Source organism: Taeniopygia guttata, chromosome 34 (genome assembly GCF_048771995.1).
Source record: "Taeniopygia guttata chromosome 34, bTaeGut7.mat, whole genome shotgun sequence".
In the NCBI taxonomy this organism is placed as follows: domain Eukaryota; kingdom Metazoa; phylum Chordata; class Aves; order Passeriformes; family Estrildidae; genus Taeniopygia; species Taeniopygia guttata.
Genome location: NC_133059.1, coordinates 1,975,587 through 2,002,512, shown reverse-complemented (window position 1 = coordinate 2,002,512; position 26,926 = coordinate 1,975,587). Strand labels below are relative to the sequence as shown.

Sequence of the window (26,926 nt, the reverse complement as noted above, 5' to 3'; positions counted from 1 at the left end):
GGTGCACTGGTTCTGCCTCCCTCCTATGCTACCCCCACCCACGGGTGCTTTTGTCGGGCTGGCTGCTGCTGCTCCAACCCCAGCCCCAGGCAGAGTGGTGGGCAAAGGCTGCCAGTGGGGCTGGAAGATGCCTCCCCACCCAGCCCCGCTCAAAAGCAACTCAGGGGAAGGCTCAGTACCCTGACTGGCAGCAAAAGGGAGAATCCTCGCTGCCACACCCAGCTTGGCCTGTGAGATGTTGGGCCATGAGGTGGCGGGACCGGGAGCACACCCCTGCCCAGGCTCACCTGCAAAGTGAGTGTAGGCTGTGTCTTGCAGGTAGGTGCCGCAGCCAAAGTCGATCAATTTTGCCTGGCCAGTGGCCAGGTCAACCAGGATGTTCTCTGGTTTGATGTCGCGGTGCAGGACCCCACGGCTGGTGCAGTGCCGCATGGCCTCCAGCACCTGGCGGAACAGCTGCCGTGCCACCTCTTCAGACAGGAACCTCCGTGCCCGAATGAAATGCAGGAGGTCCTGAGACCGCTCCGGCCGCTCCAGCACCATCACGATGTTGTTGGGGAGCTCAAGCCACTCCAGCAGCTGGACCACACCAGGGTAGCCAGTGGACACCTTGTCCAGCAGCACGATCTCCAGGGGTGCGCTGGTGCCGTCGGGCTGCGGGAGGACCACGGTGCCACCAGTGGGACTGATGTCGTGCCAGGGCTGGGGAACCCCTCAGCCAGCCCGGGATGCTCTGCGCCCTGCGCTGGCCCCACGCCTGCTCCCCATCGAGGGGTCCTGGTGGCTTCCCCCATGCCGGGCCTCGCCTCATCCCCGCCCGGCACGGCCCGGCTGTTCCCGCTGGCCCCGCTCACTCACCAGCTCGTCCCAGTGCCGGACGCGGTTCCGTGGCACCCTTTTGATGGCCACCTGCAAACCAAAGGCACCACCGGGTTCAGCTCGCCGCCCGCCCTGCCGAGCCCCATCCTCCTCCTCCTCCTTCCGCCTCCTCCTCCTCCTCCTCCTCCTGCGCCCGCCGCCGGCCCCGCCGCTCACCGGGGCACCGTCCGAGAGCCGCGTGGCTGCGAAGACGCTGCCGAAGCCGCCGCGCCCCAGCAGCGAACCCACTCGGTAGCGCTGCTGCAGCGCCTCCTGCGCCTTCCCTGCGGGCGGGACGCGGCTGTCAGCGCTCGGCCCGGGGCCAGGAGCGGCCCCCGAGCGCCCCTCAACCGCCCCGGGCCGGCCATCCCCAGGCCTTCGGTCTCGGGAACGGGACACGGGAGGCTCGGGGCCGGCGGCTGCGCTGCTGAGCAGCGGAGCTCGGGCCGGGGAAGCCGCGGCGGAGGCGGCAGCGGCCGTGCCGCGTGTGTCCTCCGCGGGGCCCGGGAGGAGCCGGGGCCGGGGCCGGGGCCGGGGCCGGGGCCGGGGCCGGAGCCTGCGCCGGGGCCGGGGCCGGGCTCGGGCCAGGCGGAGCCAAAGGGCCCAGCCCCAGGCACTGATGCCCGCCCAGCAGCGCCACCGCCAGCACGCCCAGAGCCGGGCGGAGGCGAGACCGCGGCGGGGCGGGCGGGGGCGGGGACGGGGCAGCCCCGCCCGGGGCCGGGGGCGGGCCGGGGGCATGGCCCGGCCCGGCATGGGGGAGAAGGAGGCGGGGAGAGGGGAGGGACAGCGGGTGAGGGACACCGAGAGGAAGGTGTCCCACAGCCGGAGAGAAAGAAGAGAAAGAGAAAGAAGAGAAAAACTGCTTTTGCTGCCGCTGCTGCCGCCGCTGCTGCCGCCGCCGCTGCTGCCTCTGCAACTGAAGCACCGAGGCCGTTTGTCCGCGTGTCCGTTCCCCGCTCGCCCCACGGCCGAGCCCCGCGCGCCCCGGGGACAGCCCCTTCCTCTGTCCAAACACGGGAACTTTGCCGTGTTCAGCCCAGATCCAGAGTCCTGACTCCTGCCCAGGGGCACAGGAATCCCCTCGGCCGCTGCTGTGCACTGTCCCTGCTGAGGGTCAAACACTATCGGAGCGCATTCCCTGAATGCTGAATTTGTACCTGACCCAAGAACTGCACTTACCTATCCATCATTGATTTCCAAATAAACCCCAAAAAAACAAAAAAAACCAAAAAAAAACCCACCAAAAAACCCAAAAAACAAAACAAAAAACAAACAGGGGAAGGTAAAATGTGTGTAGCTCATGCTTTTTTAGAGTGTCTAAAACTTGCCAAATTGTGGATCTTAGAAGTGAGATCCATTTGCAATTAATGGGAGGGGGAAGTAGTGTAAGATGGAAAAGGGGAGCATAAAAATAATCAGAGAAAAACATCTTGGATTATTTCTTTCCATTTTCATTTCATTTCTTAAAAACTCTTTCAGTTTTCCCAGAATCTTCTCCACAGTCCTGTTTGCTCTTTCCAAGAACCTTTGCTGGAGAATGAGGAAGCTTTGAGCAGTTTCTGTCACAAGATGTGCCACCAGCTGCAGCTTCTCTTGGCTTCTCACACCGTGTGTGCAGCTCGACTCTTGCAGAAAAGTGGGACAAATATTTGAAAAACTTTATAGCTTGTTCTTTCTTTTCCTTGTGGGCTGGGCAGTTGTGCCATTGCTGAGATTTTCACTGTTATTGCTCCAGCCTAAGAAACCATGACGGGCTCCCAGGAATTGTCAGGGAATGCAGAGAAAGAATCTCCCGAGCCTGCAGCCAGAAATGGAGAGCTGTGTGATAATCGTACCAACATCCCCATGGACATCTTGAAAATGATGTAGAAGATGAAAATGGGCTGACAGAGGGAGGTTTTTTCTGTGTTCAGTTTAGAAGCTTCTACCTCTCGAGCACTGATATAAATCAAGAGTACAATCAGTGCATGAAAAGCACCAGAACAAGCTGGTCCTCTCAGTGGATGGCTGAAAGAATCTGAAAAGGAAAAAAGCAGGGAATGATTTTGTGAACTTTCCCTGTACAATGGAACATTTTTACTAATAATTTCCAACCCATTCCCTCCGCTTTTGTCCTTCCTAACAAGGCCATTTTCATCCCAGATTCCCCATGAAGTAAGAACCCTGAGCTTGTGGAAGTGCCTGAAAGATGCCCTGTTCCTCTGCAGGGACACTCAGGCTGGAGCAGGAGCCCTCTCTGGGGAAGCCTCCTCCGAGCTGGAATTTGTGCCGTGCTGGGAGAGGAGGAGGAGGGGGAGAAGGCTGGGCACTGTGTGGCAGGAGCAGGGATTTGGGCCGCAGGACATTCCGTCTGTGCCGCTGCCCCACAATGGGTGGGAACGCTGTGGGGATAACTGGGGGACACTGGAGCGGAATATGGATGGCACTGGGGGGAACTGGGAGGGCCTGGGAATTAACTCAGGTGTATTGGGAGGGACTGGGCTGTACTGGGATGGATTGGAGGGGCACTGGGGCTGTACTGGGCTGTACTGGGGATGAACTGGGCTGTGCTGGGAAGGACTGGAGTGGCACAGGGGTTGTCCTGGGCTGTACTGGGGATGAACTGGGCTGTACTGGGAGGGATTTTAAGGGCACTGGGGTGTAGTGGGCTGTACTGGGGATGAACTCGACTGTGCTGGGAGGGACTGGAGGGGCACTGGGGCTGTACTGGGCTGTACTGGGGATGAACTGGGCTGTACTGGGAGGGATTTTAAGGGCACTGGGGCTGTACTGGGCTGTACTGGGGATGAACTGGGCTGTACTGGGAGGGATTTTAAGGGCACTGGGGCTGTACTGGGCTGTACTGGGAGGGATTTTAAGGGCACTGGGGCTGTACTGGGCTGTACTGGGGATGAACTGGGCTGTGCTTGGAGGGATTTTAAGGGCACTGGGGCTGTACTGGGCTGTACTGGGGATGAACTGGGCTGTACTGGGAGGGATTTTAAGGGCACTGGGGCTGTACTGGGCTGTACTGGGGATGAACTGGGCTGTGCTGGGAGGGATTGGAGGGGCACTGGGGCTGTACTGGGCTGTACTGGGGATGAACTGGGCTGTGCTGGGAGGGATTTTAAGGGCACTGGGGCTGTACTGGGCTGTACTGGGGATGAACTGGGCTGTGCTGGGAGGGATTTTAAGGGCACTGGGGCTGTACTGGGCTGTACTGGGGATGAACTGGGCTGTGCTGGGAGGGATTGGAGGGGCACGGGGGATGTACTGGGCTGTAATGGGAGAGACTGGAGAGGTTGAATGGGCTGTTCCCGCCTCTGCTGCCTCCCATTTGCTGAGGCTCCCGCCCATCACGGCTGCCAACCAATCAGCGCCAGGGATCATGGCTTTGGGGGCGGTACCTGGAGCCTGCGCCATCTTTTCTTTTGCCTACAACTCCCGTCATGCTCTGCGGCCCCATAGAGCCCCATTAAAGCCGGGACTACAACGCCCGTCATGCCCCGCGCACCACAGACCCTCGGTATCCGCCCCCATCTGTCCCACAAGTGTCCCCCAGACCCTCCGGGATCCCCAAGTGCCCCTCAGCGCCCATGCAGGACCCTCAAAACTTCACTGGCAAAGTACAAAAGAACAAGAAACTTTGGAAAAGCATTTAATACAAAACCAATCCAGTTTAAATCACTTGTCATAGGAGTAACTTCATTCACTCAGCCCATTTAGTCTGGAAAGGTTTAAAGGCTTAAGTTGTTCAGGTACCCAAAAATGTTCCATATAAAGAGCATTAGAAGGAGAGGAAGGAGAGACAGAGGAAGGCAGAAGCTCCACAGTGTGGGAATCCAGGGCTTCCCTCTGGCTGCCCTGGAGGGCCTGGGACCCTGGCAGGGGTCAGGAACCCCCTGGACAGAGCCCCCAGAGACACTGTCTGTGATCTCTGTCCATGGAAAAGAGTTTTCAAACCCACAGGATGAATTACAAGCTCTGAGTGTTTGATACGAGTAATAATTAAGTGTGGCACGAGTGCAAAAGTAAAATTCTAGGTTTCTAGATTAGGGGTTCAAAGGGGACAAGATGGAGGAAATTGGGTGTGCCTTGTCCTTTTTCTCCTCCTTCATGCCCTCCATGTTTCACTGTGCTGTTGGCATTTTTCTGTTGGTTTAGGCTGGGGACACACTGTCCAACGTAGATGACAGATGTTGGCACATTATTGTAAATATAGCACACGTAGTTTCTGGTATTTAATGTTTGTACCATCCCACTGAGGGCAGAGCCCCACACGCTGCCCTGCAGGACAGAGCTGCGGCAGGGCAGCAGAACATGTTAGAGATAAACAGAATAAACAACCTTGAAAACAGCACAGACGAATTATGGCTTCTTCTTTGGCAATGGGGCAGAAAGACAGAGACTTTCTGCAATCTCGGAATCATCAATACCCACAGATTCCGACAATTTTCCAATCTATGATGAATGCTAAACAAGATGAGGGCTATTCCTTGACATGTCACACTAGTGAGAAAGTTAAATTACTTCTTAGTGAGTTCCACGTTCAATGTATCCACACAGAGGGTGAAATGCTCCTGTGCCACAGACATAGACATGGGTCCAGTTGTACGGCTGGAGAACACAGATAAAATTGGCACAATCTGTCTGTTGGAAAAAGAAAGATAAAGGTTAATTTTCATGTTTATTCTTTTTTTCCACGTTATACATTCTACTAAATTACAGCCACAGCACTGGTGTACTTAAAACTACTGTAGCAGGGACTGTTTACGAAGCAGTTCAAAGCTGTGACAACTACAATTTGATAGCAGCTATCTACCAGGCAGTTCATCAATCAGACATGCAAACCTAATTCTGCTGTAATGCTTACAGCCACAAGAAGCTGTGTGCTCCCAGCACAGTTTGGAGGGTATCTGTTCAGCCTGTGTCCTGGCAAACAACACCTGCCAACAGCTGGGCAGAGGTCGCAGAGCCACTGGTTTGTCTGGCTACCAATCCTCCTGCCTTTGCTTCCCAGCTCAGGGTGCTTTAACACCAAAGATTACATGATTAAAGTAACTGTGGTGCGCTGAAAGGCTTCAACGCACTTCAGTGGGTATGCTTTGTCTCTGCACCAGCCACACCTTACTGGTGACTCTTATTTGGTTATTTCTGAGTCCAATGAGCTGTCCTGGCTCTAGCTGGGCTTGGTCCTTGCTGGGCAGATGCTGCGTGCTCCAAGGATGATACATGGGCTGGAGGACAAGGCTTGCTCTAGCTTTCCCCAAAATGAAATTAATACAGAAAAACAAAACAAGTATTTCGAGGGAATACAAAGAATCTGTTCATACTTTCTAGATATCACCCTACACCTAAGTGAGAGTCCAAAACAAATATTTCCCTCCCAGGACCCTTTCAATCTTCTTTTAGTATAGAAACAGAACAAATCTTCCATATACACCCCTATAAGAAAATTTCCTGTGCTCAGCAAAGGTGTTGTTTAGGTTTTGACTGCTGTAAAGACAATGGTAGCAACAAGTTAGAATAAAAAGATGAAATTCTTCAGGCAGAGAGCTGAGAGTGTTTTGAGCTGCAATCTACCTTGGTAACTGACATGCTGGATAGAAATTAGGACATTTTTTTCTGAGACAAAATGAAAAAAAAATATTTTATAGCCAGAAAATGTTTACATTCATAGTGGGCTCTAGACACATGATGTAATCTGTGGTAAGCAAAACATATAAAAGTTGTATTGTATACACGTATGTATCTTAAATATACTTCCTAAAGAAAATTTGTGGTTCCACAGAAAAGCCATTGAGTCTGAAATTTTCTTTTAACCCTAACTCAAGCAGTCTGCAAGTTAAGTTGATTTGTACACTGCTTTACTACTCTGTTTCTTTAATTAATTATAATGAAGTTACAGTCAGAACAGTCCCAAGAAAAAAAGAAGCATTTTAATGTGAAAAGAGAAGATTTCATGGAAGTATTGCCTGGTAGACATTTCTGAGGTAAGTCCATTTGTCTCCCAGCTGCATTTATTGCATCAAAGGAAATATTGATGCAATTTTTAATTTTTAAAAATATTAATATTTAAGAAACAATAGAAATGTAATTTTTTTAAATTAAGAAAAAAACATTTAGTTCAGAAGAAGTGTAACAAGACCTTACTAATGCATTTTGTGCCTTTACTAACAAACACACAGATATTAATAAATCTCAGCAGTAATAAAAAATATACATCATACTTACCTGGGCATCTTTCCCAGCTAATTTGCATAATTCTACCTTTTCTTTTGCTGCAGGCCAGTAAATCTGTAACATAGTTAAAATAAAACAAAGATTATGAAGAATATAACCTGTCCTGTGACTGACAGATTAATTAATCCATGAATAAACAGTTAAAACAGATTTATGCAGGTGAAAAACCTTGCCTGTAAATTGAAATGAAAATGACTTCAAATGCAAGATTCCATGACAAAAAGTTACAAGGTTTCAAATCAACCCCACCGATCTTTGTTTATTTCTTCATTGGCTACGTGTACTTTTAAAAAGCATTCAGTTAATCTGGCCAGGGCACCTTGTCACTATTATGTGTTTTCCTCAAAGTTATGATGAGCCAAATCATCTGGAAACTAAACTGATTGCAAAGCCAGGCAAATTACATTTGTGAAGAATTTAGGCCAGTGGACTTGGCATAACTGTTATAAAAAAATAATTAGCTCTTTCTGCCAATTTTCACATGAAAAGAATTAGGTTCAAAAAACTAAGGGTAGCTCAAGGGAAATTAGTAGAACAAAAAGTACATTTGACAGAAATCAACAGTGTGTGGTTTAAAAATGTCACCCATCAACATTAACTGAGTTTACTGAGAAAATGAAACAGAAGTTTAGAGCAGAATTGCGGACCTTAGTTAATTGGCATTAAATATTTATATAGTTCCTCTTTCTTTTTTAATCTGCCCTGAAGAATTCTGAAAAATGGGTTTTGATGTAGATGAATCCAGATGGCAAAATACTACCAGTTACTGTAATCCAAATTATGTAAGTGAAGAAATATAAATGAACAACAGCTCAGGTTCTGCCTCACTGATTTCAATTAAGCAGTCAAGACTGGATATGATCGAGTACAGGTTTGATTCTAATAAATTTAAAATAGAAGCTAAATATAAATTCTTCTACAACAACATTGATAAAAATAAGTATTTTTTATTTCTAAATTTGACAAGACAAAACTGTTATTTCTTATAACTAATAGTAAAAACACTACAAACCCCACTCCTTTTTAAGCAAATATTGATTAGTACATTGTCTCAAGTCCCAGGCACCAGTCAGCAGGTCATTAGTAGCCACAAATGCTTTAGGATAGTCTCCAATCATGCTTTACAAAATCTTTAATAGCAAATATATAAGAATGAAGAATTATTGCAATATGCATCAGAAATAAAAACATCACCAAGGAAAGATGCACAACCCAATGGCATACAGGAGTAGTTGACTGCTGTCATATTCCCTTTCACCCAGCTGTTGGCACCTTGTAGAAGTGGCTTGACGTACACAGGCTCAGTCCCCACGGGTAAGAAAGCAAAAAACCAGTGTCCTTTGTCAAGTACCTTTATTTCCCAAAACCTACAGTCATTGTTTCTCTCAATCTGGAAACACTTTGATTTTACTTCTTCCTCTTTGATTCCCAGTGAAAATGGATGTATTGGATTTTTTCAAGGAAATTAATTTCCTCTCACTTGAATTTAGTTACCTTTCTGATAAAGACCTCTTAGCAGAGATAATGAAGTTTGAGTTACTTAAACCTTAACCCTCTACCATATTTACAAAGAGTCAGAGATAAAACAGTGTAGCAGCATTGCAGCAGCGGAGCATAACTTTGCTTTCCCAGGGCATTTTCTCAGAATGATGTGGTCATCATTCTGACCACATACCTATGAATGAGGTATAAAAAAAAAGCAATCTGAAATCAGCTGTGCCAGGGTGTGTGGGCGGCACAGTGCACAGTGCCAGGAAGCACAGAGGAAAGTACTGGGAATATCAGGAAGGGCTGAAGGTAGGTCCAGTCTGGTCTCTGCCTGGGCAGAGTGGGATGAGCCACCACTGCAACACAGGTTAAGTTTAAGAAGAAAAGCTGATGAAAATGTACCAGTGAAGAAAAGCCGATCAGAAGGAAGAGACAGATGAATGTGAGATCACAGATCTCCAAACACACCTGGCCAAGGAGATTTGTCTGAGCTGTCAGTTCTCCTGTACATAAACTTTATGCCCAATTCTGCCCAAGATCCCTGAATCATTTACAGCAAAGCCTAGAGGCCAAGGGGCTTGGGAGATGTTTGGCAAAAGTTTAGTTATCCAATTAGGAGACAGGATGTCTCTTTGTAGGGTTTTGAAAATGCCCAACTCTCCTTGTCAAATACACAGAAGAACTGGAGGAGTTAAAACCAGAGACATCTGCTTCGAGACATCAGAAGTGTTAATGGACTTGACTTACTCTCCATTCTTCTACAGATTCCTTCATGGAAATGACTGTTTGTCCTACAAGGCGGAAATACACACACCCCCACTTCTATGGTAATTGACCACAGACAATTATATTAAAAAATCAATTGTTTTACTCTCTAGTTTCTCAACAGACTCAGTATTTAGCATTATAAGGCCACATTAGACAATGAAAAGTGAAGCTAAATGATCCAACTTGAAAATCAATTTGTAATTATATACGGGGTAGTAAAAGTGATATTTATTTGCATTACATATAAGAAATGAGAGGTTCCCAGAAACTGTCAGTTCTAAATTGTAATAGATCAAGAAAATTGCATAATAAATAATGAGTTGATCTGCTGAGCAAGAAAGCATAAACCTCATTTTTTATTATAGGACATGCTGTGTAACAGTACCACAGGTCTGGTTCTCTCAAACCCTGACACAAGTAACGTTACACATCTGTATTGACTTTTCTGTAGGGGGTGAAATTAAGTTTTATTGTTATATTTTATTCTGATGAGTTACTTAGTTTTACAAAATCCCAAAAAAGTAAGACCACATGTTTCTGTAGTTTCTGTTAGATTTAAAATCATTGCACTTTTAAACGGTTTGAAGCTTTGAAATTGGTAAATTTTTAATATTTTTTCTATTTACATGCTTCATTCACAATGTTAAGAACTTAATAACAAATGATTTTTTCCCCCAAATTCCTCAATAAGCAAAAATTTCAAGGAATGGAAACAAAAGACAGATAACCCAAGGCACTATATATTAAAGGTGACAACAACATTGACTTAAGTTATAATCATTTTGTGTTACAAACAGTACAAATTATATATTTAGTATATTGTATAGTATATATGTATCTGTATTTGAAATGTCTGGAAAAATCTTAGAATATCTTAATGGAGTTTCTAAATTTAAGGCAAGAATGCAACGAGTTGGAATATGTGAACTGTAAACTTAAATAGAATTCTTTTCTTAATCTTCAGTATATTTTTATCTTAAAATAACCATATCAAAATTCCAAGGTTGGCTACTGTCATGATTTCCAGATTTTATCTTCTATTGCCCAATTAAAAAAAAACAAACCAACCTTACCATTACTTTTAAATCATTCTTCAAATATTTTCTTAATTTAGCAACAGGAAAGAAATGAAATTCTCCTAATAAATGAAAGTTAATAAGCTCTTTACTATCAGAGAGAAAGAATACCTCCCAGGAGTATGAAATTAAGCAGTTCATAAGCATAGGACAGATAAGGTATCACTTTAAAGGGTAGATGGAAATTGATTTCTGATTAAAACAAAACATTTAAAACCCCAAAAGTATTTTTAAATCAGGAGCAGCAGATTTCTAAAAGTAACATTTTCCTGTCCACTAAATAGGCATTTTTACTATGAGAAAGGAAGGAAAAGGAAAGCAAAAACTGTTAAAAATGTGTATTATTGTATTATTTATATATAGATATATAAATTGGCATGTGGATGCTATATATATATATATGTATATATATATACATATATGTATATAAATATATACACATCTATGTATATACCTATGTGTGTGTGCATATATATATATATATCTATATGTAAAATATATGGATCCACCCTTCTCATTCCAAAAGAGCTGTTATCTGTCATCAATTAATAATGCTGGTATTTTACTCATTTTTCAGTATCTATGTATCTATCTCAGTATTCAGATTTTGTTCCTAAGCTAACACTTCAGACTCTAAATCCTTAGGAGAAGGGGTTCTCAAAATAAAACAGTGAAGTCTGATTACAAAAAAAAAAGTTGTGTGACATTACAGCTTTTTCATTAATCACTTCTAGATGGGCTTCTAAATCTAGCACGGTGCAGGACTTCATAAAATTAGTGGAAATGTCATATATTGTCCAAAATACAAAAGAGGAAGACCGTAAGCTACCTAAACAATTAAAAAAGCCATTGGTCTTCATCTGTTTGTAAGGTTTCAAAACAAGTTTTTAGTGAGGGAAGAGATAACACAAGTTTCCAATGAAAATGGAGTGTGGTAGAGAAAAAAACGTAACTTGGTAAACAGACATTGGTTCACTCTAATATTGTACTTCAATAACCCAGCTGAAGTGCATTGAGGTGCTAGAGCTGCTCTTCCTCATGGCTCCGCTTAAGTATTTACTAAATTGTCACCTGGAAACTGATTAGCTCAGCTGCAAAAAACAGGCACTAGTACAAGAAAAAAAAAATGGTCTAATAAGTAAAGAACTTGAGGTAGAAAACTACTCATGAAGTTCCTGAAGAAACAGTGTCAGAGCTCATCCTGTTTCATGTACCCTTCAGCAGCCGTGCTAAAAACCCAGAACTCTGTCACGACACATGCAGGTGACAGAAAGTTGGGAAGCACCACTAATACAAGTGGGGTTAAATTAGGCAGGAAGAATCAAAGGGCTCTGAAGACCAGAATTATAAACAGCCAGAGGAAATGGGTATAAACTGCTCATAAATAAATATATATCACAGATCATAGATTTTAACAAAAATTAAATCTGAAATATTGGAGTAACAAGGATGTGTCCCATTCCTCCCAGCTTCAGCTGAGAACATACCCAGCAATTAGTGACACTGAGTGCTTTGGCTACCTTGGTCTTTAAATTTCCAAAACATTTTGATGACTGATCCCTTGGTGAAACTCTGCAGGTGTTTTGGCAAACGTCAGTAGTACTTTAGTGACACCGTTCTTCATTCTTTTTGCTCAATGTCATTCAGGTTAGGAACAATAATTCTGTTGTCCATGGAGCTGGCAACTTTTTAATTCCAGAATAATGCCCCCAAGGTCCTTTAGTGTTCAGCTTTACCATGTTGTCTGTGGGTAACAAGGCTTGGTGGGGCCCTTTCCCTTTTGGCTGGAAGAGGGCCAGGACCTCTGCTTAAAGAAAAAAAAAGGAAAAAGAAAAAAAAATACAATTAGATGAATTATAAAAGATAAAAATAAAATCCAAGTGTTAGTGAATCAACTTCTGTAACTTTGCATTAAGAGGTAAATGATCTTTTTAAAAAGAGAACTCAGTTATTTACACTGTAAATGTGCTGATGGCATGGATCCATCTTACTGACCTCAACAGCCTTTTTTACAGTTTTTGGGGTTTGTTTCCAACATTCTTATTTTAAATTGTGGTCGAAGCAATAGGAAATTGATTGGGGCCCTTCCAGCTCCAGGCAGGACTTGGAATCTCAACTCTGTCAAACCCCAAATCCTTTAGAAGATGACCTTCCTTCTCACTCTGGGAATGAGCTGCACATTCCCTCTGAAATTGTCAGGGGTTTCTTACGGATGAAAAATCCCACTTACGGCTTTTTGCTCTGCTTTGGAAGTGGGAAGGGCAATTCTCCATCCATCAGCTCCAGACTGCACTGCCTCAGGAACACGGCTCACTTGCCAGCTTTGGCCCACTCGTGGCACTTCTAGAGGAGGAAGAAAGTGCAACTGCACAATTCCAGCCAAAAAGAAATGAAGAATGAATAGTGGAGATCCAGGCGTTCCTGCGGAGATCCAGGGGTTCAGCTGGGACTATGGGGAGTTTGGGTCCTTGCCAATTGGATGTGTGTCCCCAGCTGCAATCTCCTGGCCTGCAGGGGAGTCTCACTCACCTGCCAAAGCAGAAAGCTCAGGCACTGTGCTCCAACGGGCTCGTCTGATGCAAAGCTGTCAGAGCAATGTGAGGGCAGAGCCAGCCCAGCTGTGCCCGGGGCAGAGCCCAGCAGAGCCCTGGCAGAGCCCAGAGCAGCCTCAGCACCCGCAGAGCCCGGCTGCAAGGAGAGAAACCAGAAAGCGCCCGTCAGCTGAAGGCTGCTGTCCCCTTGTCCCAGCTGCCCACAGAGCCCAGGCCATGCTGGCCGTGCCCAGAGCTGTGCCCAGAGCTGCCCATCACTGCTGCCTTTGGGAGCAGAGCAGGAGGGCAGGACATTCCCAGCCTGCAGCCAGCCACAGCACATCCAGCCCCTCAGCAGCTGCCCAGAGCAGGAGCCTCCTTGTGCTTGTTGCTGTCTCCCAAAAGCTCTGATCCCACCATGCCAAGCAGACGGGGACTCACCTCACGCCATCCTCCGCTGGGAGAAAAGCTGGTCCCAAACGATGCCCTCAGCCTTCTCCAAGGGCACGGCCCATCCACGCTGCAGCTGCTCCCAGGCACTTCCCAATCCCGACTGGACCTTACATAGAACGCTTCCTCTAGAAAAACAAACAACAAACTGTTGAAAAGAGATTAGAGACAAGGGGAAACAAGAAAAAAACTCTTATCTCTGTCAGGGGTCTGAGGAAGGCCCAACCCCTACATGCTAGGGAAAATCCCACCCATGGGGGAGAGAAGGCCACACTTTCTCTCTTCCCTCCTGCACTGCCCCCCAAAATAACGGTGATCCCAAAGCAAACAAGGGCAGTGGAGCAGCCCAAGCCCTTCCTTGCCTGCAAAGCAAAGCAGCCCCTGCACAGGTTCTGGAGTCCCACCTCTGCTCCCGCCATGGGGGTTTCTCTGTGCCGGGCTGGCTGCCCCAGCCCCAGCCCCAGCCTCAGCCTCAGCCCAGGCCATGCTGGGTGCTGGGGGCTGTTGGCAGGGCCAGGAGCCCACTCTCATCTTGTATCCACCCCAGCCCATGCCCCCAGCCCTGCCAAAAAGCAGCTGGGCAGCTGACTGAAGTTGCATCTGCCCCAGCAAAGGGAGAAACTTTTGTTCCCAGCCAGTCTGAGCAATGCCCAAATCTGGGAGCATTTCCCCGGCTGTGGACTCATCTGTGAATTCACTGTGGAGCCTGGCTTTGAAGACGGTGCCACAAGTCCATCATCTTCAGCTGCCAGTGGCCAGGTTGAGGAAGAGGTTGTCATCCTTGATGTTGTCGTCGCTGTCTCCAGCAGCAGCAGCAGCCCCACCTGGTACAGCTTCTCCAGGGGCTCCTTCTCCTTCCCTGGGGGTCAGACCAGGCTGTCAGGGCTCTGCCCAGGGCCCCAGCTGTCAGGGAAGCAGGACACGCAAAACCAGCTCGGATGGCAGCCACCAGTGCTGGGCAGAGCAGCTCAGCTCCAGCACAAGGGCTGCGTGTTCCCACCCAACAATCCCAGTGCATTGATACAGGCAGGGAAAAAAGTCTGGGTTTCCTTGCTTCTGATTGCCAGGGCATGTGTGGACCTGTAACTTACCAGGGCCCTGGAGCAAAGTGTGCATGTGGCTCTCTCCCTTTTTCTATGGCAGGTGAATATCCTGTATCCAAGGATCATAGAACAGGTCTTCTAATGAAGGTCTGTCCAAGAAGTGCATGGATAAACACCACCTGATAAGATCTTGGCACTCTGGGCAGAGAAACCAGAAACCACCGGTCAGCTGGAGAAGGCTCCTGTCTGCTTTGCCCCACTCTTCCCATGCCCAGGCCATGCTGCTTTTGTGCTCAGAGCTGTGCCTAAACTTTCCCATCAATTCCCTGTTGTGGAGGAGAGCAGGAGAGCAGGACATGTGGCACCTCCTCAGCGGCTGCCAGAGCGAGATGCTCACAAGCTGCTGCTGTCTCCCAGCACTGGTATTCCCCCGTGGCCAGAGATGAGGATCCACCTGGAGAGAGCCGCTGTGGCAGCGAGAGCTGATGGTCCCAGCTGATCTTCCGGCCCCTCCTGAAAGGGTGCTGCCCGCAGACCATCTGGTGCAGCAGGATGCCCAGGGACCAGATCGTTGCTGCCTCGCCATGGTACCAGCCCAAGTGGGTCCATTCTGGGGGCTGTATGACAGTGTTCCTGTGGAATACAGATGGAGTTCATCAGGGGGATGCTGCTGCTTCCAGAGCCTGGCCCCAGCATCCCTGGGCGTGCAGGGGCCGCCCCAGTGGCACACGGGGCGACTGCTGCACTCTCGCCAGCACCTGGGACATGTGTACAAACTCAGGGCTGGACAAGAAGCCACTGGTGTTGGAAGAGGGCAGCAGAAGCCCCGCCAAGGCCTGACCGTGACATGCAAAGCAAAAACCCACTCAGGGCTGGGGGAAAAATCATCTCCTTATCCTCCCTGCCTGCAGTGCCCTAAAAATATTATGAAGCCAAGGCAAACAAGGTGAGTGGAGCAGCCCAAGCCCTTCCTCTCACCTGCACACCAAACTGGCTGGTGCACTGGTTCTGGCTCCCTCCTATGCTACCCCCACCCACGGGTGCTTTTGTCGGGCTGGCTGCTGCTGCTCCAACCCCAGCCCCAGGCAGAGTGGTGGGCAAAGGCTGCCAGTGGGGCTGGAAGATGCCTCCCCACCCAGCCCCGCTTAAAAGCAACTCAGGGGAAGGCTCGGTACCCGCTTAAAAGCAACTCAGGGGAAGGCTCGGTACCCTGACTGGCAGCAAAAGGGAGAATCCTCGCTGCCACACCCAGCTTGGCCTGTGAGATGTTGGGCCATGAGATGGCGGGACCGGGAGCACACCCCTGCCCAGGCTCACCTGCAAAGTGAGTGTAGGCTGTGTCTTGCAGGTAGGTGCCACAGCCAAAGTCGATCAATTTTGCCTGGCCAGTGGCCAGGTCAACCAGGATGTTCTCTGGTTTGATGTCGCGGTGCAGGACCCCTCGGCTGGTGCAGTGCCGCACGGCCTCCAGCACCTGGCGGAACAGCTGCCGTGCCACCTCTTCAGACAGGAACCTCCGTGCCCGAATGAAATGCAGGAGGTCCTGAGACCTCTCCGGCCGCTCCAGCACCATCACGATGTTGTTGGGGAGCTCAAGCCACTCCAGCAGCTGGACCACACCAGGGAAGCCAGTGGACACCTTGTCCAGCAGCACGATCTCCAGGGGTGCGCTGGTGCCGTCGGGCTGCGGGAGGACCACGGTGCCACCAGTGGGACTGATGTCCTGCCAGGGCTGGGGAACCCCTCAGCCAGCCCGGGATGCTCTGTGCCCTGCGCTGGCCCCACGCCCGCTCCCCATCGAGGGGTCCTGGTGGCTTCCCCCATGCCGGGCCTCGCCTCATCCCCGCCCGGCACGGCCCGGCTGTTCCCGCTGGCCCCGCTCACTCACCAGCTCGTCCCAGTGCCGGACGCGGTTCCGTGGCACCCTTTTGATGGCCACCTGCAAACCAAAGGCACCACCGGGTTCAGCTCGCCGCCCGCCCTGCCGAGCCCCATCCTCCTCCTCCTCCTCCTCCTCCTCCTCCTTCTCTTCCTCCTCCTCCTCCTCCATCCCCCTCCTCCTCCTCCTCCTCCTGCGCCCGCCGCCGGCCCCGCCGCTCACCGGGGCACCGTCCGAGAGCCGCGTGGCTGCGAAGACGCTGCCGAAGCCGCCGCGCCCCAGCAGCGAACCCACTCGGTAGCGCTGCTGCAGCGCCTCCTGCGCCTTCCCTGCGGGCGGGACGCGGCTGTCAGTGCTCGGCCCGGGGCCAGGAGCGGCCCCCGAGCGCCCCTCAACCGCCCCGGGCCGGCCATCCCCAGGCCTTCGGTCTCGGGAACGGGACACGGGAGGCTCGGGGCCGGCGGCCGCGCTGCTGAGCAGCGGAGCTCGGGCCGGGGAAGCCGCGGCGGAGGCGGCAGCGGCCGTGCCGCGTGTGTCCTCCGCGGGGCCCGGGAGGAGCCGGGGCCGGGGCCGGGGCCGGGGCCGGAGCCTGCGCCGGGGCCGGGGCCGGGCTCGGGCCAGGCGGAGCCAAAGGGCGGCGATGCCCCAGCCCCAGGCACTGATGCCCGCCCAGCAGCGCCACCGCCAGCACGCCCAGAGCCGGGCGAAGGCGAGACCGCGGCGGGGCGGGCGGGGGCGGGGACGGGGCAGCCCCGCCCGGGGCCGGGGGCGGGCCGGGGGCATGGCCCGGCCCGGCATGGGGGAGAAGGAGGCGGGGAGAGGGGAGGGACAGCGGGTGAGGGACACCGAGAGGAAGGTGTCCCACAGCCGGAGAGAAAGAAGAGAAAGAGAAAGAAGAGAAAAACTGCTTTTGCTGCCGCTGCTGCCGCCGCTGCTGCCGCCGCCGCCGCTGCTGCCTCTGCAACTGAAGCACCGAGGCCGTTTGTCCGCGTGTCCGTTCCCCGCTCGCCCCACGGCCGAGCCCCGCGCGCCCCGGGGACAGCCCCTTCCTCTGTCCAAACACGGGAACTTTGCAGTGTTCAGCCCAGACCCAGAGTCTGGACTCCTCCCCAGGGGCACAGGAATCCCCTCGGCCGCTGCTGTGCATTGTCCCTGCTGAGGGTCAAACACTATCGGAGCGCATTCCCTGAATGCTGAATTTGTACCTGACCCAAGAACTGCACTTACCTATCCATCATTGATTTCCAAAAAAAACCCAAACAAACAAACAAACAAACAAAACCAAAAAACAAAACAAAAAACAAACAGGGGAAGGTAAAATGTGTGTAGCTCATGCTTTTTTAGAGTGTCTAAAACTTGCCAAATTGTGGATCTTAGAAGTGAGATCCATTTGCAATTAATGGGATGGGGAAGTAGTGTAAGATGGAAAAGGGGAGCATAAAAATAAACAGAGAAAAACGTCTTGGATTATTTCTTTCCATTTTCATTTCATTTCTTAAAAGCTCTTTCAGTTTTCCCAGAATCTTCTCCACAATCCTGTTTGCTCTTTCCAAGAACCTTTGCTGGAGAATGAGGAAGCTTTGAGCAGTTTCTGTCACAAGATGTGCCACCAGCTGCAGCTTCTCTTGGCTTCCCACACCGTGTGTGCAGCTCGACTCTTGCAGAAAAGTGGGACAAATATTTGAAGAACTTTATAGCTTGTTCTTTCTTTTCCTTGTGGGCTGGGCAGTTGTGGCATTGGTGAGATTTTCACTGTTAATGCTCTAGCCTTAGAAACCATGACGGGCTCCCAGGAATTGTCAGGGAATGCAGAGAAAGAATCTCCCGAGCCTGCAGCCAGAAATGGAGAGCTGTGTGATAATCGTTCCAACATGCCCATGGACATCTTGAAAGTGATGTAGAAGATGAAAATGGGCTGACAGAGGGAGTTTGTTTCTGTGTTCAGTTTAGAAGCTTCCACCTCTCGAGCACTGATATAAATCAAGAGTACAATCAGTGCATGGAAAGCACCAGAACAAGCTGGTCCTCTCAGTGGATGGCTGAAAGAATCTGAAAAGGAAAAAAGCAGGGAATGATTTTGTGAACTTTCCCTGTACAATGGAACATTTTTACTAATAATTTCCAACCCATTCCCTCCGCTTTTGTCCTTCCTAACAAGGCCATTTTCATCCCAGATTCCCCATGAAGTAAGAACCCTGAGCTTGTGGAAGTGCCTGAAAGATGCCCTGTTCCTCTGCAGGGACACTCAGGCTGGAGCAGGAGCCCTCTCTGGGGAAGCCTCCTCCGAGCTGGAATTTGTGCCGTGCTGGGAGAGGAGGAGGAGGGGGAGAAGGCCGGGCACTGTGTGGCAGGAGCAGGGATTTGGGCCGCAGGACATTCCGTCTGTGCCGCTGCCCCACAACGGGCGGGAACTCTGTGGGGATAACTGGGGGGCACTGGAGCGGAATATGGATGGCACTGGGGGGAACTGGGAGGGCCTGGGAATGAACTCAGGTGTATTGGGAGGGACTGGGCTGTACTGGGATGGATTGGAGGGGCACTGGGGCTGTACTGGGCTGTACTGGGGATGAACTGGGCTGTGCTGGGATGGATTGGAGGGGCACTGGGGCTGTACTGGGGATGAACTGGGGATGAACTGGGCTGTGCTGGGAGGGACTGGAGGGGCACTGGGGCTGTACTGGGCTGTACTGGGGATGAACTGGGCTGTACTGGGAGGGATTGGAGGGGCACTGGGGCTGTACTGGGCTGTACTGGGGATGAACTGGGCTGTGCTGGGAGGGACTGGAGGGGCACTGGGGCTGTACTGGGGATGAACTGGGCTGTGCTGGGAGGGACTGGAGGGGTTGAATGGGCTGTTCCCGCCTCTGCTGCCTCCCATTGGCCGTGACTCCCGCCCATCGCAGCCTCCAACCAATCAGCGTCAGGGATCGATCGTGGCTTTGGGGGCGGTGCCTGGAGCCTGCGCCATCTTTTCTTTTGCCTACAACTCCCATCATGCCCCGCAGCCCAAAAGAGCCCCATTGGGGCCGGGACTACAACACCCGTCATGCCCCGCGCTCCACAGAACCGCCCCGGTACCGCCCCCATCTGTCCCGTAAGTGTCCCCCAGACCCTCCGGGATCCCCAAGTGCCCCTCAGCGCCCATTCGGGACCCCCCAAAATTTTACTGGCAAAGTACAAAAAACAAGAAACTTTGGAAAAGCATTTAATACAAAACCAATCCAACACAAAGCACTTGTCATAGCAGTAACTTCATTCACTAGCCTATTTAGCCTGGAAAGCCTTAAACACTTAAGTTGTTCAGGTACCCAAAAATGTTCCATATAAAGAGCATTAGAAGGAGAGGAGAGAGAGAGAGAGGAAGACAGAAGCTCCACAGAAAGACACACATGTGGCTCCCAGCTCCCGGGGTTCCAGTGTGGCTGAGACACAAACCCCAGGAGAGGCAGAGTCCATACCAGGAGCTGACCTTGTGCTCCTTGGTTTTACGCCCCTGGGCCTTCGTGGGCCTCCCCCCAGCTGGGACTTCTGATTGCTCGGGCGTTCAGAGCTGGGTTTACACTGTCCCAGCTGTGTGACTGATTGACAGCTCAGCCCAAGGTGTCTCGGGACATCGATCTCATCCAGCCTCTGACAGCGACCATGGTGACACTGGGGAACCTCATGGAGCCATGGGTCAGTTGTGACAAGGCAGGTCCAAGGACACCCTGGTGACACTGGGGAACCTCATGGCGCCATGGGTCAGTTGTGACAGTGCAGGTCCAAGGACACCCTGGTGACACTGGGGAACCTCATGGAGCCATGGGTCAGCTGTGACAAGGCAGGTCCAAGGACACCCTGGTGACACTGGGGAACCTCATGGAGCCATGGGTCAGCTGTGACAAGGCAGGTCCAAGGACACCCTGGTGACACTGGGGAACCTCATGGGACCATGGGTCAGTTGGGACACTGTGGGGACCTCATGGAATCAGAGGAAACCATTGGGAAACTCCCATGGAACCAAGGGCCCAGGGTGACACTGTGGAGCCCAGAGTGTCACAGAGGAGCCATTGTGACACTGTGGGTCCCCATGGAACCAAGGGAACATGGGACAGGCTGATGCCTTGAGTTTTCGCTTCCATATTTTCCCGATTCTGTCCTGTATCTGTACCTCTGAACTTCATACAGAGTGTCAGCAAGTTCTCTTCACAGTGTAGTCAGACAAAACAATCCTGTTACAGCCCAAGAACCAAGGACACTGCTGCAGCTTCAGGCCCAAAAAGTGAAAACAACAGTGAATTGAGGAGAGAGACTGGGAGGGTGGGGCTGCATAACCTGAAGGTGTAATTGGACAATTAACCCCAATATGGAAATGAATCAGAACATAAAAAGTGTGGAAGCCTGTTGTCCATCCTAGGTGTACCCTCAGCCAGGCCCCTGTACTGCCCAAGGTGAATCCTTTGAAGGCCTTTTGAATAAATCCCCACTTTATTCCTGTAACACTGTCCAGCCTCTGCTCTAGGTGGCCTCTCTAGGCTGGGCCACCTGGGGGCCACCTGACAGGTCCAGCTGACCTTGGCATGTCCAGGGCTGCTGCTCATCTGCCCCTGGAGCACTGGGGCTTGGTGCTCTCCTTCCTGTGGAAAGAACTGTCCTTCTCCTCCAGGTGCCCATGGCCAAAATTTGGATTCCTCCTCTTATTGTGCTTTTATGCAAAGATTGTTCCCAGATAAAATCTGCGAGGACAGACAGGTCTGGCTGCCTTGGCCACCCAGGGGCCACCTCTCGTCTGCCTTTGAAACACTGGGACCCTGTGCTTTTCTTTCTTATGGGAAAAAAAGCACCTTTCACATCCAGACACCCATGGCCAATGTTGGGAATCCGCCTCCAGGATTCCCTATATCCAAGGATTTCTCCCAGGTGAAAGCTTCCAGGAGAGACAAGTCTGGCTGGCCTTGGTTTCCAAGAGCTAATTCTTATCTGCCTTTGAAACCCTGGGGCTCTGTGCTTTCCTTGCTGATGAAAAGAACTCTTCTTCCTGCCCAGGTGCCCATGGCCAAAACTGAGATTCCACCTTCAAAATTCTGGATATCCAAGGATTTCCCCCAGATGAAAGGTGCCAGGAAAAAACAGGTCTGACTCTCTTGGCCTATGGTGACCACCTCTCATCTTCTTCCAAAACACCTGGGCTTCACCTGGGCTTTTCTTTCCTATGGGAAAAACCATCCATCTTGACCAGGTGGCCAAAGTTGGGAATCCTCCTCCAGAATTCCCTAGATCCAAAGATTTCTCAGTGATGAAAGCTACCAAGACAAATGGGTCTGACTGGCTCAGCCTCTCAGGAGCCACCTCTCTCCTCCTCTGCCTTTGAAACACTGTGGCTCTGGGCTTTCCTTCCTATGGAAAAGAACCGTCCTTCTTACCAATGCAGAAATGGCCAAAATTTTGGTTCCACCTCCAAAGTTCCTTTATCCAAGGGTTGCTTTCAGACAAAAGCTACCAGGACACAGAGGTCTGGCTGCCCTTGGCCTCTGATAGCCGCATTTCATCTGCCCCTGAAACACCGGTGTTCCATGCTTTTCTTCCTGTGTAAAAGAACTGTCCTTCACCTCCAGGCAACCAGGTCCGAAACTGGTATTCCACCTCTGAAATTCCCTATGTCCAAGGACAAAATCTGCCAGCACCATTGTGGTAAGATAGGGACAGGCGAAGCGGAAGATTACCGGAATGTCACGGAAAGATAGACCCCTTCCCCCCCTCTCTCTCCCCTTTTTATCTGCTACCCCAGGAGTCAGAAAAGAATGTAGCCACACCTGTTCTGGTAAAATTCCACTACCCACTATCCTCCGAGACCCCAAACCCCCCTCTGACGTAGCAAAGACTCCTAAACCTATATAAACCCACGAAATAGGATAATAAACGCTTTTCAACCGTCCGCCATATTGGTGTATGCGTGTGTTGATTAGCCCGAGTGGCTTGGACGAGACCAGGCCGCCGTGCTGCCTTATCTGAACCAGGCTCCTGGTTGTCTTTCATAAAGACAACATACTGGTGCCGGAAACCCGGGACAAAAGAAGAAAAATTTGCCCGGCTGACGGGTTTCACCTGGACAGAAGCAGCGGCCAGGACGGCGGGACCGTACCCAGGCGTAAGGGGAGACGTCCCCCTAGGATCCGCGGGCGTCATGGACGCAATGGCCAGGATCGTGAGTGCTATTTATTCACAGTGGGGTATTGGGTGTAAGCTCAAGGATTTTCATCTTGCCATGGCGAGATTGCTTGAGCTTGGGGCGATTGAGCGTCCCGTGGATGTATTACATCCGGAAATATGGGACAAATGCACTGCCGCGCTAGCCGAAGACACAAAATCTTCCGGCAGCGGCAGAAATCTTAAAGCATGGGGGAGAGTAGAAAAAGCCCTACGCAAAGCGATAGAGGAGCAGGAGACATGGAGCGCGGCGCGCACGTGTTTATTAGTTACTCCTAAACTCGGGGTGGGGGCGGGGACGCAGACTGCCCCTGAGAGCGATCTGCCCGGCAGCGGGGACCCAGGGGGGCTCAGCGCGACACCCGCTCCCCCAGATCAGAGCCCACCCCCCCCCGCAGGAACCCCCCGCGACACCCCCGCCGCAGAAAACCCCCAAAAACCCCCCCCCGCGCAAACCCCCCGAGAGACCGCATATTCCTCCGAGCCGCCGCCGCCGCCCGCCCGCGATCCGATACCGGAGACGCAAGAGCACGCGGAGCGCTTCTGGCAAGGGCTGCTAAAAGAAGCCCGAGCTGCCGAAACGGCGGTTTGGGAAGACGGCGCGGCCACGCCGCCCCCATATCCGTTTGAAAATGGCGCCGGGAGCGAGGGAGAGGGGCGGGGCTCGGGCGGTCCCGGCGCGAACACCCGGGGGGAGCGCGATCTCGGGAATGCGCGCGCGCGGGAGAAAGGGGCGGAGGGCGGCGCGGGACACAGAACCGATCGGCAGCTGCGCCGGGAGCCGCCACCGTATAAGGGAGAAACCACCCCCCGCGGTAGGCGCGGCGAGCCGGGGGGGCGGGAACGGCCCCTCCCCCGAGGGGGGGAGCGAGCCCGGGGCCGAACAAAACGGCGCGGAGCCCCGGAAGTGCGCTGGCACTCGTCTTCCGGCTCGGAGAGCAGTAACAGCTCCAGCAGCTCAGAGGAGCTGACGGAAGCTAGCGATGGCTCCGATTCAGACGAAACGGAACCGGCACGGCTTGAAACAAAGCCGGGTAAAGCTCTAAGCCGCGCCGAAAAACAAATACAATACGAATCAGCCCAGTTTACTGACTGGGGGAAAATTAAGATAGCTTGTGCGGAATGGTCCCCGGCGGCCGCCATACAAGCCTTCCCAGTCCGGCTTACCGGTCCGGAAGGGAACCAACAAAGGGTCTATACCCCGATAAACCCAAAAGATATACAGTCAATTGTCAAAGCCATTGCGGAAAAGGGGATCAACTCGGCTATAGTTACTACGTTAATAGATGGTCTTTTTAGCAATGATGACTTGCTTCCCTTTGATATCGAACGGATAGGGCGTATGTTATTAGACGGAGCGGGAATGATCGTCTTTAGGCAGGAGTGGGAGGATAATTGCAGAAAGCAGCTAGCCCAGGCGTCCGGCGCGCGGCAGCCCCTACACAGGTCGAGCTTATCCAGACTGATAGGAAAGCATGATGATATGATCACACCACAGCAGCAAGCCGCACAGATGCAGGCTGAGGAGGTCAGAGCGACCACTCGGGCTGCTAGAGAGGCAATTCGTGCCGCCTCCCGAGTCGTGGCTAAGCCAGCACCATGGTCCACCGTGAGGCAGGCAGAGAGCGAAAGCTTCACACAGTTTGTGGATCGCCTGCAGGCAGCGATAGATTCCTCTACCCTGCCGGCGGAGGCAAGGGGCCCCGTGGTGGCCGACTGCCTGCGTCAGCAGTGCAACTCCGTCACTAAGGATATCTTACGTTCCCTGCCAGCCGGGGCTAGCCTGGCGGACATGATCAGACACGTAGTTAGGGAGGAACACCTGACGCCCATTCAGGCAGCCGTCCACACCCTGACCAATGCCATGGCGTGTTTTAAGTGCGGGGAGGCGGGTCACATCGCGGTGAGCTGCCCACAGCCGGCACGGCGGCCCGCCGCAGCGCCTCCGCCCCAAACGCGCCCGCGGGGATCCTGCTGGGGCTGCGGGAGGAAGGGACATCTGGCTAGGGAATGCAGGTCCCGGCTCCAGGGAAACGGAAAGGGGAGAGGGCCCGCGGGCCGCACCCAGCCTCCTCCCGCTGCGAATATGAGGCGGCCCATCCATGCCAACCCCCAATGGGGCGGGGAGCCCTCGTACCCCATTCTCCCACAGGAAGCAGCCAACTTCATACCCCTGCCGGCGAGTATCACGGCACAGCCTGCGGCGCCTTCGTACCCACCGCCACCACAAGCAGTGCCTGTGCCACAGGGTCAGCAGGGGGCGCTCCAGAACAGGACAACCCCTGGGTGGCCCTGGCCCTAAAAATAGGGAGGGAACCCCCGAAAATCTGGGGGACATGCCGCCTTTATGACAGTCAGGACCCTCATGTAATAGGACTTCAGTTTTGGGCAGACACAGGAGCAGACTGCACAATCCTACCCCAAGCCCTGTGGCCCCGACACTGGCCGTACAAGGAAGTATCCCCAGTGAACGGGGTGGGGGGGCTGTCCCGGGCCTGGAAAAGCACCCAATTGGTAGCTATAACGCTCCATACAAAGAAAGGACCAGAACAAACAGTAGCAATCCACCCCTATATCTTGCAAAACTCCCCACCCCTGATAGGAAGGGACGTTCTCGCCATGCTAGGAGTCAGGATTACAAATTTATGATGAGGGCCACTGCTGTGCACCCACTGCTGCCAATCAAACTCACTTGGAAATCACCAGACCCCGTATGGGTTGAGCAGTGGCCCCTGTCAAAGCCTCGAATGACAGCCTTGCTGGAACTGGTCGACCGCGAGCTACAAAAGGGCCACATCGAACCCTCCACCAGCCCGTGGAACACCCCTGTGTTTGTAATCCCCAAGAGATCAGGAGAAGGCTACCGCCTCGTCCACGACCTGAGGGAAGTAAACAAAACAATTCAGCCCATGGGTCCAGTTCAGACACTACTGCCCGCGAACTCAGCCATCCCCAAAGGGCAGCCGTGCGCAGTGCTGGACATCAAAGACTGTTTCTTTTCAATACCCCTGCATGCCGAGGACAAAGAACGGTTCGCCTTCTCCGTCGTGTTCCCGAACGGCGAGCGACCTAACCTCCGCTTCCAATGGAAGGTGCTACCTCAAGGCCTTGTGGACAGCCCGACCATATGCCAGATTACCGTGGACAGGGCACTGATGCCAGTCCGACACTCCCACCCTGCTGCGACCATCATTCAGTACATGGACGACATCCTCGTCGCTGCACCATCAGCAAGCCAAGTGGATCACCTAGTGTCCACGATCACGGAAACCCTCCAGGCCAACGGTTTCGAGATCGCGAACACGAAGATCAAGAGAGGACCGTGCGTGACCTTCCTGGGAGTGGGGATCACAAACTCCTACGTGACCCCACCCAGGATAAAGGTCCGCCGAGACATCAAGACCCTCCACGACATGCAGCGACTCGTAGGATCTCTGCAATGGCTCCGCAACATCATCCTAGTTCCCCCAGAGGTCATGGACCCCCTGTATGACCTCCTGACAGGAAAACACCCTTGGGACCCCAAGGAGCTGACGCCCCAAGCAACGAAATCCCTCGACTTCATCGAACGTCAGATGTCCACTAGCCTGCTTGCCAGGTGGAACCCGAGCGTACCACTGGACTTATACGTCCACTTCACACAGAAGGGAGGAGTGGGAGCACTTGCCCAAGGACCTTCCGAAAAATCCCAGCCGATCCAATGGGTGGTCCTCAGAAGACCAACTCACGCATTCTCCCCAGGAGTTGAATGCGTTGCTAACCTCATCATGAAAGGCAGGAGACTCGCCCTGAGACACCTGGGAACCGAGCCGGCAAGGATCCACCTCCCCTTCCGCAAGCGACCAACCACGGAGTCAACTGCGATATCGGAGCACCTGGCCCTCGCTCTCACTGGCTTCGGGGGAGAAATTTCCTACGCCACCAAACCACCTTGGACCCAGCTACTGACCATTGTCGACATAGATGTGCCACCGAAGGTCATGGACCGACCGCAACCAGGGCCAACGGTCTTTACAGACGCCTCCTCCATGACTTCTACCGCAGCAGCAGTGTGGCAGGCAGGAGAAACATGGCATTGCGTCAAAACGTGTGACCCCACGCTGTCAGTGCAACAGCTGGAAGCAGCAGCAGTGGTCTTGGCGTGTGGACTTTTCCAGGACGAACACCTCAACATCGTGACAGACTCTATATTCATGGCAAAGCTCTGCCTAGCCATGTCAAGACCAGGTGTGTCAACATCCACGACGGCCTCTATGCTTGAAGAGGCACTCTCCTCACGCCAGGGCACCGTGTCCGTCATTCACGTCAACAGCCATAACCCAGTCAAGGGCTTCTTCCAGACTGGAAATGACAAAGCAGATGCCGCAGCGAAGGGAGTGTGGACGCTGCAGGAAGCTCGTCAGCTGCACGAGTCACTCCACA

At 52.0% G+C, this 26,926-nt stretch overlaps 1 protein-coding gene and 1 long non-coding RNA gene across 2 annotated transcripts in view; both read right to left on the bottom strand.

The window, feature by feature from the left end:
• Nucleotides 1-26,926, bottom strand: part of LOC121468955 (uncharacterized) — a 2,238,800-nt gene that overhangs the window by 710,078 nt on the left and 1,501,796 nt on the right. The window lies entirely within an intron of this gene.
• LOC140681340 (uncharacterized) lies at nucleotides 9,920-12,775 on the bottom strand. The gene is made up of 2 exons (XR_012052525.1): nucleotides 12,646-12,775; nucleotides 9,920-12,219 (listed from the first exon to the last, which is right to left on the bottom strand). It is a non-coding gene; the product is annotated as an uncharacterized lncRNA (long non-coding RNA).